The 14188-nt window shown below is 44.1% G+C and overlaps 1 protein-coding gene across 1 annotated transcript in view; it reads left to right on the top strand.

Moving 5' to 3' along the window:
• The first annotated feature begins 3438 nt into the window (after nt 1–3438).
• The window catches only part of LOC132979398 (tyrosine-protein kinase CSK), a 48943-nt gene continuing 38193 nt past the window's right edge, over nt 3439–14188 (top strand). The window contains exon 1 of the mRNA XM_061045159.1: nt 3439–3698. The gene's annotated coding sequence lies outside the window, so the exon portion shown is untranslated. The remainder of the gene's footprint in view (nt 3699–14188) is intronic.

Here is a 14188-nt window from a genome sequence, read left to right as displayed (position 1 = left end):
CTCATGTCACACTTCACCTCCACCACCTCTACACCTTTTTACTCCACTGTATTTGTCAGCTAAAGCCACAGCTGATGACATCATCATTACTTTACCTTACAGAGTAAGTGCTTTTAGCTCCACTTTTACCACATATAACATTCAAACACGGCGTACTGTAAAGTTGTCAGGATTAGTGATACTTCTTTAATTCAACAATTAATTTATCAGACGCTTTTATCCAGAGCGACGAACATCAGAGAGTAAGAACAACAAGCGAGGATCTAGAGAGGAGGAGACGACAACAGGAAGGGCTAACAAACATCTTTACACCTGATTGGACAGGAAGTGACCAGAGGCGGAGCACAACATCGACAGCTGTTCTTGAGACTTCTACTCAGCATCAGAACCATCCTTAACATCATCATTAAGGTCGTAGGTGTTCATAAAGAGCTTTTACTTAAAGGTGCAAAGGGACTACAGATTGAATGTACTGTAGTTCATACCACCGGGGGGCGACAGAGGAGAAGAGTCTGATAACATCTGTTACTATATGTCAGGGATATAAGGGGAACAAAAATTACGGCACATAATGGCATCTTTTAAAACATCCAAACCCCTTTTATTTTAACATTAAAGGTCACATTATTTAAAATACCCTTTATGTGTTTCTCTAACTCTAACATGTGTCTCTAGTCCGTCTACAAACCCCCCAATGATGAGAAAAGTCCATCCTCTCCATCTTTTGCCCGCTCCACTTTTCAGAAAATGTGTGCTCAAACAGGCCGTTTGGAGATTTTCCCTTCATGACATCACAAAGGGCAGTATCCCCTCCCCTAGGTGGGTGACACTCCCAATAGAGGGGTTTATAGACATGATCAAATACAGGATCAGAGTGGATTTATAACAAGAAACTTCACACACATGTTTTGAGGAGCTCTGACACTTATTTACACTGAAGAAGAAGAGGAGGAGGAGGATATGTGACCTTTGAACCAAATGGAAAAAGCTGTCGATCTTAAATCATGTTTTTAATCCAAAGCTGTCGTGAGAAAAGGTCTGTATGATTGGATAATGAGTGATAATAACACTGTCTACATTGCACTTATACATTGACTACATTTAGGCCCTGACAGTTGCCAGGATATACAACAATACAACAAAATGACGATGTCACTTCCTGTGGTGAACTATAAATACTGATGATTTAAAACAATAAAACAATAGAGTCAGTATAAACAGATCATTAAAGCCACACAATGCCACACTAATTTACATGTAGCAGTTTATATGATTTTAATTATAGTAAATATGAATCACTGCAATTAAGCTGTAAATATCCTATGAGGCCTTTTACATAGCAGACATGGTGACTTGTCACAGCAGGAGGCACTCAGGCGTTAACGTTTAATCATAAATAATGGCGTTGTTCTATGAAGCCATGACAGTAGAGGCTTCACATTTGATGAAAGGCTGCTGAAATCGAAGCAGCTAAATAGAATCCTGCAATCTTTATGTGCACATGTGCTTTACCTTAAAGGTTTAACATGATTTGACTTTAAAGCCTCCTGTCTGCAATGTCATATTCCCCTTAGCTCACAGCGGCGTCGACATTTATTGAAGCCCCTCACTTATCTGTCTTTGATTTTGATTTAATAGAACATTTGTTCAGAATTGATTCTGTACTTGCTACCACTTAAATTCATTATAGCTACTCTGCTCGCTTGTCGAAGGTTTCAGACAGGATCAGAGGCGCAACGACAGTGAGAAACCTCCCTCAGGAATGCATGAGGTGAGATAGCATGAGACAAGAGGTCTCCAGGCTGCAGCCATACCCAACTCCCCACAGTTGGGCCTCCCCCAGTCTTAATAGTTTGGACACGCCCCCTGCTGGGTACAGCTCTAGAAGTACAGGGATTTTACAAAGCACATATTCCCCCCCCCCTCCCCCCCTCCCGTCCAGCAGAGGATAAACGACCTCTGGTATGAACAGTGGCGATTCTAGAGTCTGTTGGGGTCTTAGGCAAAAACTAATTGGGGGGGCCCTCCAACCAGCTGCATCTCCATCATGTCTACCAGTGTTCCGACGCTTCCTCCTCTACCTCTTTTTTTCCTGTTTTCTTTTTTCTCTCCTATAGACGGATATTTTTCCTTAATTTTTCTTTGTTGACTTTCATTGACAAACTTTTGGTTTTCACAGCGATAGCTGGGCAATGACACTGAGCGCTGTCAGATGGGGCCCCCTTAGGGAGGATTCCTACTGTCATTGCAAAATTTGCAATGAGAGTAGGACAGTAGGACCCCTTACGCGTCTGGGGGCCCAAGCAGTTTCCTGCCTTGCCTGTTGACAAGCAGAGCCTCTGGTTATAAACATGACATGTAAGACTAAGATAAGATAAGATAATCCTTTATTTATCCCACAACGGGGAAATTTACATTGTTACAGCAGCAAAGAGCAAAGATTGCAAACAAAAAGTGAACACAGTACAATTTAAATTAAAAAAAAGAAAAATTAAGAAGGTGCAAAAAAATAGATAGATACTAAAAAATAGATTAAAAAAAAATAGATCAGCTGAGCTGCAGTTTTGACAAAAGTGTAGTCCGTAATATTCCGTGTAACACAGACATGAACACAGTGCACATAAAGTGTAACATGTTATTGCATAAAGTGGATGGTTAAGCATAATATAACATTAATATAACATTATTATAACATTATTATTGCACAATGTCAGAGTGAATTGTCCAGTTGTGTGTGTGTGTGTGTTTTGTGATCTACTGGGAGCAGGCTTGGTTAAACAGTCTGACTGCAGCAGGAAGGAAGGACCTTCGGCATCTCTCCTTCAGACACCGCGGGTGGCGAAGCCTGCCGCTGAAGGAGCTGCCCAGAGATGTTACAGTTCCATGCAGAGGGTGGGAAACGTTCTCCTTCTGTCTCCCACCACCTCAACAGGGTCCAGGGGGCAGCCCAGGACAGAGCTGGCCTTCTTCACCAGTTTGTTCAGTCTGTTCCTGTTTGCAGCCGTAGTGCTGCTGCTCCAGCAGACCACTCTGTACAGGATGGCTGATGCCACCACAGAGTCATAAAAAGCTACTCTTACATATAGTCATTGCATAGGCCAACTAGCCAGTTACAGAGAGAAAAGGCAAAGGGAGGGTCATCTCTTCACCATCCTAGGAAAACAAAATTGCAGCATACTGATGAATATTGTGAACCAATCATTGATGTGAATCAGAGGAGACACTCCATATATTTCTATCCTGTATTCCTGCTTCATCCAGCTCTGTTGACATCTCTCTCCCTCAGTAACAAGTCAGCCATCAGTTGACAGTCTCACCTGTTGGCCACACGGCTGTGCTCACACACCACTCGCCCCCATGGCTTTCGCCTCTCCTCTGCGCATGCGTGTTCGGTCATCCGAGCGGAGACCATTTCCTCCAGCAGCAGCAGCAGCAGCAGCAGCAGGCCTCGTAAAGCTCCGCCACACACTCACACTCACACACACACACTCACTCAGACACAAACACACGCGACAACACTACACACACTTATGCAGCGCGAGGACTCGTCCAAAGCAAAAGCCACGTTTTTTGGGATTGTCTCCTCTTCTCCGCCTCTACACCTGGATGTCCCCTCACCGCACGACTCCTCCTCATGGGCCTTCTTCACCGCTGATCCACAGCAAACATCTGGTCGACAGCACACACGGATCTTGTGGGTGAGTTGCCCTCAGCTCTTGTTTTTGTCTCGTTGCTGTTGTCGCTGCAACACTGAATCCTGTTTTAGCTCGGGATATCTCACAGGAGGGGGGGATGTGGTTATCTTTGTATTATGTTCTCCATGTGTGTTAGATTCACTTAAAAAAAGCACCTCCAGCTGTGAAAGACAACATTATGATAAACAGCTCTCCCTGCACGGAGCTCATTTTAACCTGTTTCAGAGCGTTAGCATGTGGCTAAGGGCTAGTCAACGCTGCGTCCATTATCGGACAAATGTAATGTTCCTTCCCCCCTCATTCATAACACACACGAATACACACACATCTCACACACACACACACACACACACACACACACACACACACACACACACAACCAGCCCGCTGGAACCACATAGAGGTTTTTATTGTGTGTGTGTGAACTACAATTATTATCTTGTTAAGGGTCATTTTGCATCTCCGAGTCACCCACCTTCCCCCCTCAACCCCCCTTTTCTTTCCCACCTTCCCCTCTTGTCCAGAGAGGTGCTACTTGTCAACAGGCAACTGCTGCTGCTTTAGTTTAAATTTAAACTAAAGCAGCGGTCCATAATGTGCAAATTTTGCAATGACAATAGGAAACCTTCTCTAAGAGGACCCCCCCCCCCTTCTGATAGCGTCTTCTCTCATTGCCCTGCTGGAAGCTGGTTGGAGGCCCCCCAAAACTGATTTTAGCCTTGGGCCCTTACAGTCACCCCCCTTTTTCTCCACCCTCGGACGCCTCTGTCTCGGCTCTGTGGTGCCGTCCTTCACGTTTCAGCCCGTTTCTCTCTGTTTTCTGAATCCAAACGTGTTTGTTGTTCCAGTTCAGTACTTCAGGGAAGAGGAGGAGAAAATCTGTGAGTCAGTAAAACCAGAAACAGGAAAATACGCAGTTTTAGGATGGAAGTGATGGAGGACCTGAGTGTGAAGGAGCAGAGAGAGAGAGAGAGAATCTGTTAGATGATAGTTTGTCAGTATTGTAGTCTTGTTTTGACATTTAATATATGGGGGGAGGGGGCTAAACTGACGGTCCTGTCTGATAATGGAATCAGGGATTTTAGCCACCTCCGCTCCGCTCTACAGCACAGAGCTGGAGGTCCAGCCCCCTCACATTGAGGAAACACTGATCCGTATCCGTCCGCTCAGAGCTGCTTTAATATAAATCTTCCTCCATTGTTGAAGTCTTCAACAGTTCTCATGATGTCATGCTAACACGTCGATCGTTCAGAAAGGGGGTCGAGCTGTAAAGGAAACAAACACTGATGTAATGATGCTTTTCAACCCACGGAGAAACACTCTCCTTCTGCAGCTTCTGCAAAGAGGTCAAAGGTCAGGTCAAGCCGCAGAGCACCAGTGTCTTGTTGAAGGACGCTCGAGAAAAGACGTCTGCTAACAAACTGGTTAAAAACAACTTGAGTTGTTATCATGAATGATAGTACTGTGATGCTTTTTGTCTCTTTTGTTGTTTCCTCACTCGGTAATCCGAGGTAACTGTCTGGACTGAAGTGTTGAATCGTGCATACCTTTGCAAGCTGTGGCATGACGGACCAAAGCGGTGTAGTGTTTGTAAAGTGTTTCTGTATTGTTTGAGGTGCAGGCTGCTGGGCTTTGTTGCAGACCGCTTCACTTACAATCATGCTGCTTGTTTTTCTTTTCCACCGGACATGACACTGCTCAAAATCTAAAACATCATTCAGACAGATCTTGTTGTCTATTTAATACCTGATTGCATCAACTTCATTTGGTATCATCTCCTGGATAGCCGTGTTGGAAATCTCATAATTTTTTACTGACGTTGAATTACTTGTTTTGATCCACCCGTCAATAAAGGAGCAATACGTAACACACCATGTGGTGGACTCTGAAGCTTCAGTGTTTATCCAGCTCTGCATGGGTCTGTAAACCTTTCTGTGTTCTAACCTCTCTCCATTTTTCAAAAAGCATCTCCAATATTGATCCTAGTTTGAGCACGTTTCTGCTCGTGGAGCTTATTAGAAACATGCAGAGGCTTTTTAGGTCGGGTACAATCACTTCTATCTGAACCACTTCTCTTGCCCGCTTCCATCGCTGCAACACCTGTTGACCTGATAACTGCTCTCATATCTGACAAACAGAGGGGCGTCCAAAACGGCTGCTTTGCTACAGGTATTTGTTAGCAGTATTGAGGGGTTTGTGGAGGTGTGGGCTCTAAAGCAGCCTGTAGGAGTCCACAGGTTGTCTGTCAGGGCTACAGAATCTACAGTAATGTAAATACTCGAGTTCTTGTATAATCTTGTGATGTGTTTTCTGCAGTGATGTGTCTGTAGGACAGCGGTCTGTAAATCCCAGCTCTGAATGAGAAGTGATGGTAACGTAAGAGTCCGTGCTGCGTTTTCTTCTCAGCTCTTGAAGCCGTCGTTTGTCACGATGGAGTCTTCTTCTCCAGATCGACAAACGCCACCACTCTGCTGAAACGTTCTCCTTCCACAGTCGTTAATGGGAGCACATCTCCAATCACCGTTACACAGCTAACCTGCTTCCCTCTGTTACCATAACAACGATGTGTGCTAACAGGGTTAGCATGTTTCTGTCTCCTTGTGGTTAAACAGCGACCTTATATCATTTCTATGATTTGCAGGTTTAACACCGCTTATATTATGTATTTCACTGCACGTCATCTTTTGTTTTATTTGTTACATGTGCTCTCGACTTTTGTTTAAATGTGTCCCTTGAGGGTTACCGTAGCTGCAGTAAAGCAGTTTTTGTTGCTCTACGTTGAAAGACGCTGAAGAAGTTAAACCTCTCTGTGTCCTGTTAGCTATAATCAGTTAACCTAAAAAAGCTGAGTTACACATGCAGCTCTAAGTTGAACTATTTCAGCCTCCAACAGAGCGCGTGCGAGTCCTAATACTATTAAAAAACGAGTATTTGAGAGGGGGTGTGTTTTTTTTTGTATTTTCATTATTTTGTCTCTCGTGCAGAATTTGAAGTCTTTTTCTTTGTGACAGAACTTTAATGTTCTGACACCTCGTGTGACTCAGCTCTGAGTAGTTAGTCAGACTGAACAGATCTCCATCTGTGAGGTCACATCCATCTCGTAGGATGGCAGGAGGCGTGCAGATTAACTCATTAAGTTCTTCCGTTTCCCAGCTTCTCTTTGTCGATAGAGCTCCCTCCTCTTTTCACCAGCTGACCGACACTGACGGCGCAGACCGGAGGAGTCTAATGAAGGTGCAGCTTGACAAGGACTTGAGGTGACAGGACACGTCTGTTAGCCCGGCCACACGTCAGCTCTCCTCTTTCTGTAATGACTTATGAGAAGGGGGGGGGGGGTGGCAGTCTGGTCGATTCCTCAAAGCTGGAGGAAGCTGAGCTGTGTTTCTGTCTTTAAGTTAAGCCCTGAGCTGGGTTTATGTGCTCAGCAGGGGAGTAATGGCTCCCCTGTCACTACACTGACCATCTCATTGCACATTTGAAGCCCGTCCAAGGCCCCGCTGACCTCAACACAATGACCGCGTTTAGTTCGTTCCCCCCCCCCCCCCCCCCCCCCCCCCCCCCTCCAGCCCTCCGCTCTTCGGCGTCCACTGTCTCTTTAATCGGCGAGTGCAACGACAGAGGAGGGATTTATTGTGGTGCAGAGCTTAGCCGTATCCTGGCACTCGTGAGCAACAGGCCGTCACAGATGGTGCATGACATGCTCTGCGCTGTCGGCTCTGTCGCTCTGCATCGATGCGTCCAGCAGCATTTACTTTATTACATTTGTTAGGCCCGGTATTAGTGCAGAACCGTATGGTGACCACTCACATCCCAATATGTTTTCTTTCTGTGATGTATACTGCAATTTAAAAAATGTGTGTCTTCTAATGAACAATAACTCAGATTTACATCAAACAATCTTACTTTTTATTTTTGGGGTGTTAAAGTCATGCAAGTGTAACGCAGACAATGCAGGATGCAAAGTGGCGGTCAGAGCCGCGGCTCTATTTTAGAAGTGAAACCGGTAAGACGTCTCCACACCTGCACCACTTCCTCTTCTCAACGTGCACCCAGCAGGTGTAGAGAGTAAGAGTCCGGTCAGGTGTACAGATGTGAGCTACAGTTTCTGTAACTCTGAGAAGTGATCGAGGCCTCCTCTATGTTTAGGTGTTTTTTTTATACCGGACAACTTCCTGTTTGGCCAGTCTGTACCGCCCTGTTTCCAGTTGACACACTCATAATTGGATTATCGCGATTAGTTTGAAGCCATATACAATACATACTGTTTATTTGGTTGGATTGCAGACGGTGGTTAATTGATTTTTCAATTAAGCTCCCAACTGGTGTCTAAATTAATCCAGAAATTGGTTAAAAAAAGTGACTTGGAAAACTTCCTGAAGAGCTGCATGTGTGAACGCAAACAGACTTTCAGATCTGTGATCGAGGAAACTCCCCCTCACACCCTCCCTCCGAGTGATTCCCCCCCCTGCCCAGTAGAATAGCGGCATTGTGGCTGCCATCTTGCGTGCTATCTCAGCGAGCCTCTCCCATCTGGGCAGCGGCCGGTCAGTCAGGCAGCTCCTTGAAGGCTCGGAGGCTGCTAGTGTCCCGCCCTGCTGGCTAGCTGCACAATGTAAGCAATGAGTAGTAGACCCGCAGGCAGGACACGTGCCTCGTCTCTCACAACACCCCACGGCTCCCACAGACTTCCTGCTGGGAACTCTTTCCACTCGAGGATAACGATGATCCAACGTTTGAACACTTCTGGAGGAAGCCTTTTCAAAGTGAAGGGACTCCATTAGTGTGTCAAAGAAAAGCTTTTTTATGAAACCCTTCTACATGATGGATACTTGCATGCGACTGTTTATAAAAAAAAATAACATAATGACCAAAAACGTTTTATAAATAGTGTCTGTGGTTGCTGAATACAAGAGGAAGTGGTTTGATGAAACGAGTCTCATCCTGCAGCTGAAATGTTTTATCATCCCTGTAATGATTTTCTACCTGAGGCGATCATTTAGAAATGTCACATCAGCACAAAGACACAAATCATCTCAAACTGCCGAGTCCCTCTTTGACCCCTAACTTAGAGCTATCACCGACACCTGGAGGCGGAGCCCCGTGGTTCACTCCAGAACAGGACATATAGCTTATCATTAAAAGAGGTGATTTGAATGAATGAGCACAGGGATGGAAAGAAGCTGAGGGACACGTTCTACCCCGAGTGAATCTAAAAAACCTGGAGCGTCTTTTCAACGAGGAGATGCTCATGATGCAGATCTACTTAGATCTCATTCAGCCTTCAGGTATCATCGTTTCATAGCTGCTTATGATTAAAAATGACACTTAAGCAGTCCCACTTATTTCTCATCCTTTTAGTTTAGTTTGTAGCATTAAAGATGTTTTTGAAAACATACAGTATGTTGCAACTTCCCGGCGATCATCAGGCGAGGATGGATGCAGATCCACTCTGACAGACCGCAGGGGGCAGGAGGATTCATCTCTGTGTGTCCGTGTTTCATCCTGAAAGAGATAAAGTGGTATCCAATTGAACAACCACTTAGCTAACTGCAGGAGTTTGATATTTAAAGTGTAAACCAGCAGCTGCGTCCTTCACAAAGAAGACAAACAGAAACAAATGCACAGCTGCTCCTGTTTGACTCACAGGATGATATATTTAAAAGTTTAAAAGACTTTCATGCCTTTATTTTTTTTAGAGATAGGACAGTGGAAAAAGTCAGAAATAGGGAAGAGAGCCACAGGTCGAATTTGAACCCGGACCACCCGCTTGGAGGACCATATCTTCTGTACATGGGGTGCGTACACTAAGCACTAGGCTACCGGTGCCCACACAGTATGATTATATTAAAATTCTAATTTTTAGGGATGCACCTATACATCAACATCATACCAGCAGATATCAGCTCTGTTATCAGTAGCTGATGTTTATTTGTTGTTGCAAAATCAGTTTAATTTTGAGATCTAGTTCACCTCACTACTGATTCAAAGAAGAGGTTTATTATTGGACGGATGAAGTCACCTGTTGGAAAAACTCTGACTTGTTTTCATGTCAAACCTGAGAGAAAATGTTGCATTGTGGGAGTTGTTGTTGTTGTCGTTTAAGCGACGTTCTGTTTGAGACTCAGGTAAAGCTTTGTCACTCACCTGATGGTGTCATGTTAGTGCAACATGTTAAATGTTATTGTAGATTGTTTAGAGCTAGGGCTGCTCGATTGCATCGTTTCACCTTTACAAGTTCAAAGTAGGGATGTGCAATAGTCACATCCCAGGAGGCAAACAAGTCTGCCTGATATCACATTACTGCAGCCCTGCACACCATCCCAGAGGGAACTAACCGCTGGGCATCATGCTTATTCTGTGTGTTACATAAAGCAAGCACACACCGCGCTGACATCACAGATGAAGTCGGGGGATGCTCGAGGTTGATGTTCAGTTATCTGAGTTCAGTTCTCCCAGCAGTGTTACTTCAACATTCCAGTTCTGAAGCTGGTTACCAACGCTCCGGTTTACAGGACACAGCCTTTAAACACGTCTATCTCCGTTTTCTAGTTCAGAATACTTCACTATCTGTTCTCTGTGCTTGTTTACATCGGGGTGGTAGAGCACAGAGAGCAAACTGAGCTGCAGGCGGTCTATGGCAGCAGCCCCAAGTGGCGAGCGGTTGTTGCAGTTTGAGCATAACATTTGACCCGCGTTGAAGGCAACATGAAAAAACATGAATACGTTTATCTGACTTCTAATTCGAGTGACGAGCGAGGGTGATGACGTTCAGTCGACTACACATGCACATCTGTAGTACGGGGGGGTTTGTTAGGTATCTATTTGGTGAGAGCTGCTCTCTGTGACGTCCTCCCTGTGTGAGGTAAATAGATGTAGTTTCAACCTAATCTCTAAACTCTGGACACGAGTCCCCAAACCAAACAGAGAGTGGATTTCACAGTGACCCGTTCAACTCCACATATCTGGAGCTTACCTCCTCTGTGTGATGATTCAGCGTCCACGCTCACACAAACACCTGCAATCGTTCATATGGAGGCCAGAACAGGCAGATAAAGATGAAGTAGTGCAGTCAGTGAAGAGATTTGTATCCGTTTACAGAGATGTTAAACTCTGCTGGCACTATTGTGAATGTTGAATAAAAAAAAAGGAAACCGGATGAGTCACTGATGATGATGATGATGATGATGATAACGACAAAGAATTCAATCTGAGCAGGCTGAGAGGCTCCTCTTGCTTCCTCTTTTTATCTGCCGCTCCATGCAAGACGCTGGTTTTGTGAAATTGAGTCATCAGATGCACTTCAAAGATAAAGCAAAGCCGTCTGCTTTAATGATCACCGAGCGCTGAATAAGTAAAGCACCTGCCCTAATACCGACTTTTCCATTCAGTGAATATTTCACTTGATCTTCTCCGGGTGGAGAATCCCCTCAAGGCGATCTTTGTAATAAAAGCACATTTCTTCCCATTGATTTATTTTTTTGAGAGATTAAAACAGAAGATCAGCTGCTCGTAGGATGTTTGTTGTTGACCATGGCCTACATCTGATCTGAGTGTTTGATACAGCTGATGAGCCCCGAGGCGTTCTGAGAGGCTCCAGAGCTGCAGGTCATATCTCCATCATGCAAAGAAATCCCTTGAGCATGACGTTATTATCATGGTTGCATAGACATGGGGATTTGGACCCCCCCCCCCCCCCCCCCCCCCCCCCCCCCCGATGGGTCACGAGCCACCGAGAAGGGGGTTGCGAGATGCCTTACAAAACTACAAGTTCTGTTTCAAATAGACCCCATCATGAAGTAAAACGAAAATGAATGTGTGAAAGAACTTCAAATTGAAGTTTTCTTATGACAGCAACAGTGTCGGTGTCCACTGCTCTTTACACACAAACATGAACTCACCTGTGTGTCTGTCCTCTGTGTCCACTGATTGAACTCCCAAACTCCATTCAATCTGCAGAGTCCCTCTGCACCTTTAAGAAAAAGCTAAAGACCCAGCTCTTTCATGAATACCTACTAACTTAATGATGATGGTCTCCATATTATTGATGATGATGATGGTAATGACGATGGTTTTTGTTTGATAACGACGACTTATAAGATGGTTTCTATACTGATTAGAGCTCTCAAGAACTGCCCTCAATGTTGTGCTTTGCCTCTGGTCACTTCCTGTCAGCACCTGTGTGTCCAATCAGACTCAAAGCTGATCGTTTGCTCTTACTGACATTGTTCCCTTTTTTCTAGATCCTTGCTTGTGTTGTTCTTACTCTCTGATGTACGTCGCTTTGGATAAAAGAGTCTGATAAGTGAATTGTAGAATAAAGGAAATTGGAAATGACATGTATTCTGCTTTTGGCCTTATTTACAGTAAATTACTGTATAAAATAGTTTCATGGTTTTTTAGGCTGTTGTATTTGTTTGTGTGGTTCCCTTGTTGTTATCAGTGTTTGGAGAGGCCTGTTGGTGCGTGTGCGGGGTTGTGGCCTACGTTATAGTTCTTAACCCCTCCCAGGGACAGTGGGGGTCCCCCAGTCTCTGGCACCCTTTTTTGGGGGGGTCGTGAGTTGAAATGTTGGGATCCTCTGGCTTTTAAACCCTTTCAACGATGATTGGCGCTATACAAATAAAGATTGATTGAAATCATCCACATCTGTGGAAAGTGTCTAAATTATATTTTTGTTGCTCATGTCACGATTACCCCCCCACGCCTCCCCATTCCCCCCGCTGGCCTGCACTCACACACTGCTCCAGGACTAACCGGGCCTGAGCACGGTTACTTCTTATACATAACGTCATAAAACAACACATGCATGTCTTTATGTGATCATGAAGCGTGCTTAGTTTACAAGACAGGCGGACTAGAAAAGAAAAGAAGGATGCATGGTCGAGTCCGCACATCAGAGAACACAGAACACAGAGAACATGGCAGCTACTTCACTGACTTTGAGGCTTATTTTGAGTCGTTTTGGTCGGATACAGCCAGAACACTCCGGGCGAGCGGCCCAGGTTTGAGTCCGACCTGCGGCTCCTTTCCCGCACGTCATTCCCCCACTCTCTGATTTCCTACTCTGTTCACTGTCCATTCAAATAAAGGCAGGAAGCCCAAAACAAACAAACAAACAAAAACCCCCTCTTTGGTTTTATTCTGGATTCAGGGGGATGGAGGTGAATGTTGTAAACTCAGGCGTTGATGTGTTAGCTGCAGGAAAGGCTTAGCTCAGTTAGCTTGGTCATCCTCCTCTCTTGCTCACGTGCACATCTTCTGCTGGTCTTGCCCATCATGTGTGACCTTCTGAGCAGGCCGTGGTGGGGTCAGCGTCAGAGAAAGATACCGCCACCCGTCTCATGTTTCTGCACAGCTCTGAGTTGAGTCTCGAGGGAACGTAAGAATGTACGCTGGTTGGGTTTAGGACCCCCTCCCTGCGTTTTTTCTTCTTCAGCGTTAACCTCATTGTGTCATGAGGAGGGCAGAGTTTGGGTAAATGTTTGGTTGCAGATTATTTTCATGCTGCCAAAAATACTTCCTGCATTTAGCCCAGCCAGGCGTCCAGAAGACTATCTATTGTTGTCGGCATATATTGTCGGAACTTGTTGTGATGATGTACAACAATATTTATTGTCTCTGCAAAGCATTGTTCCTGCATCAGTCCTGAAAGCAGTTCTAAATGTACCACCATGTATCTCTTTAACTCAAAGGATGTGATGTTTGAATCCAGCTCAGAGGAGTCTGTCTCTGCTGTATTGAACTTTAGAATGAAATACATGCTTATGCCAACTATGTATGTTTCAACTTAGTTTTGGTCTTGCAGCTTTAAAAGTCAGATTTTTTTTTATTTTTAAATGAAACATTTCTCTTTGTTTAATTGTGTAATTACTGGAGAAACAGAAGTTGTTATCACTCGTGCATTAGAGAACAGAACAACAGAATACTGAACCAGAGATCGGGAGAATCTTTATTTCAACCGTCTTTTATTGATTTTTGCATTAATTGTAGACAACTCACATTACACACGTTCATGTAGCAATATTAGCACACAAGCATCCAGCGTCAGCGTGAAGGGAACACAACACCCTAAACAACAACAGTACAAACACCCCATGTGAAGGAAAAAAAATACAAATAATAATAAATAAAATAAAAAAGTAATGATAATAATAATAATAAAAACTAATATATATATATATATATATATATATATATACATACACACATAATTGAAGAAACAATTTGTAAAATTATGATGATAAAGAATAAATAAATAAATGTAAAAAAAAAAAAAACATAAAATAGAAATAGAAAAAATGTGAATAGAAGTCCGGTAATTAAATAAAACAGAAAAGTGGCAAAACAATATTAAACCGGGAGAAGCTTTAATGTGGGTCACCTTCCAGGTGCTCGTTCACTCCGGGGGTTTTCATGACACCAGAATATTGAACGTCGATACGATACAAAAAAATGGAACAATATTGATACCGTTTCCATTAACGGCAACAAAA

Source organism: Labrus mixtus, chromosome 1 (genome assembly GCF_963584025.1).
Source record: "Labrus mixtus chromosome 1, fLabMix1.1, whole genome shotgun sequence".
In the NCBI taxonomy this organism is placed as follows: domain Eukaryota; kingdom Metazoa; phylum Chordata; class Actinopteri; order Labriformes; family Labridae; genus Labrus; species Labrus mixtus.
This window is presented reverse-complemented; position numbering and strand designations above follow the sequence as displayed.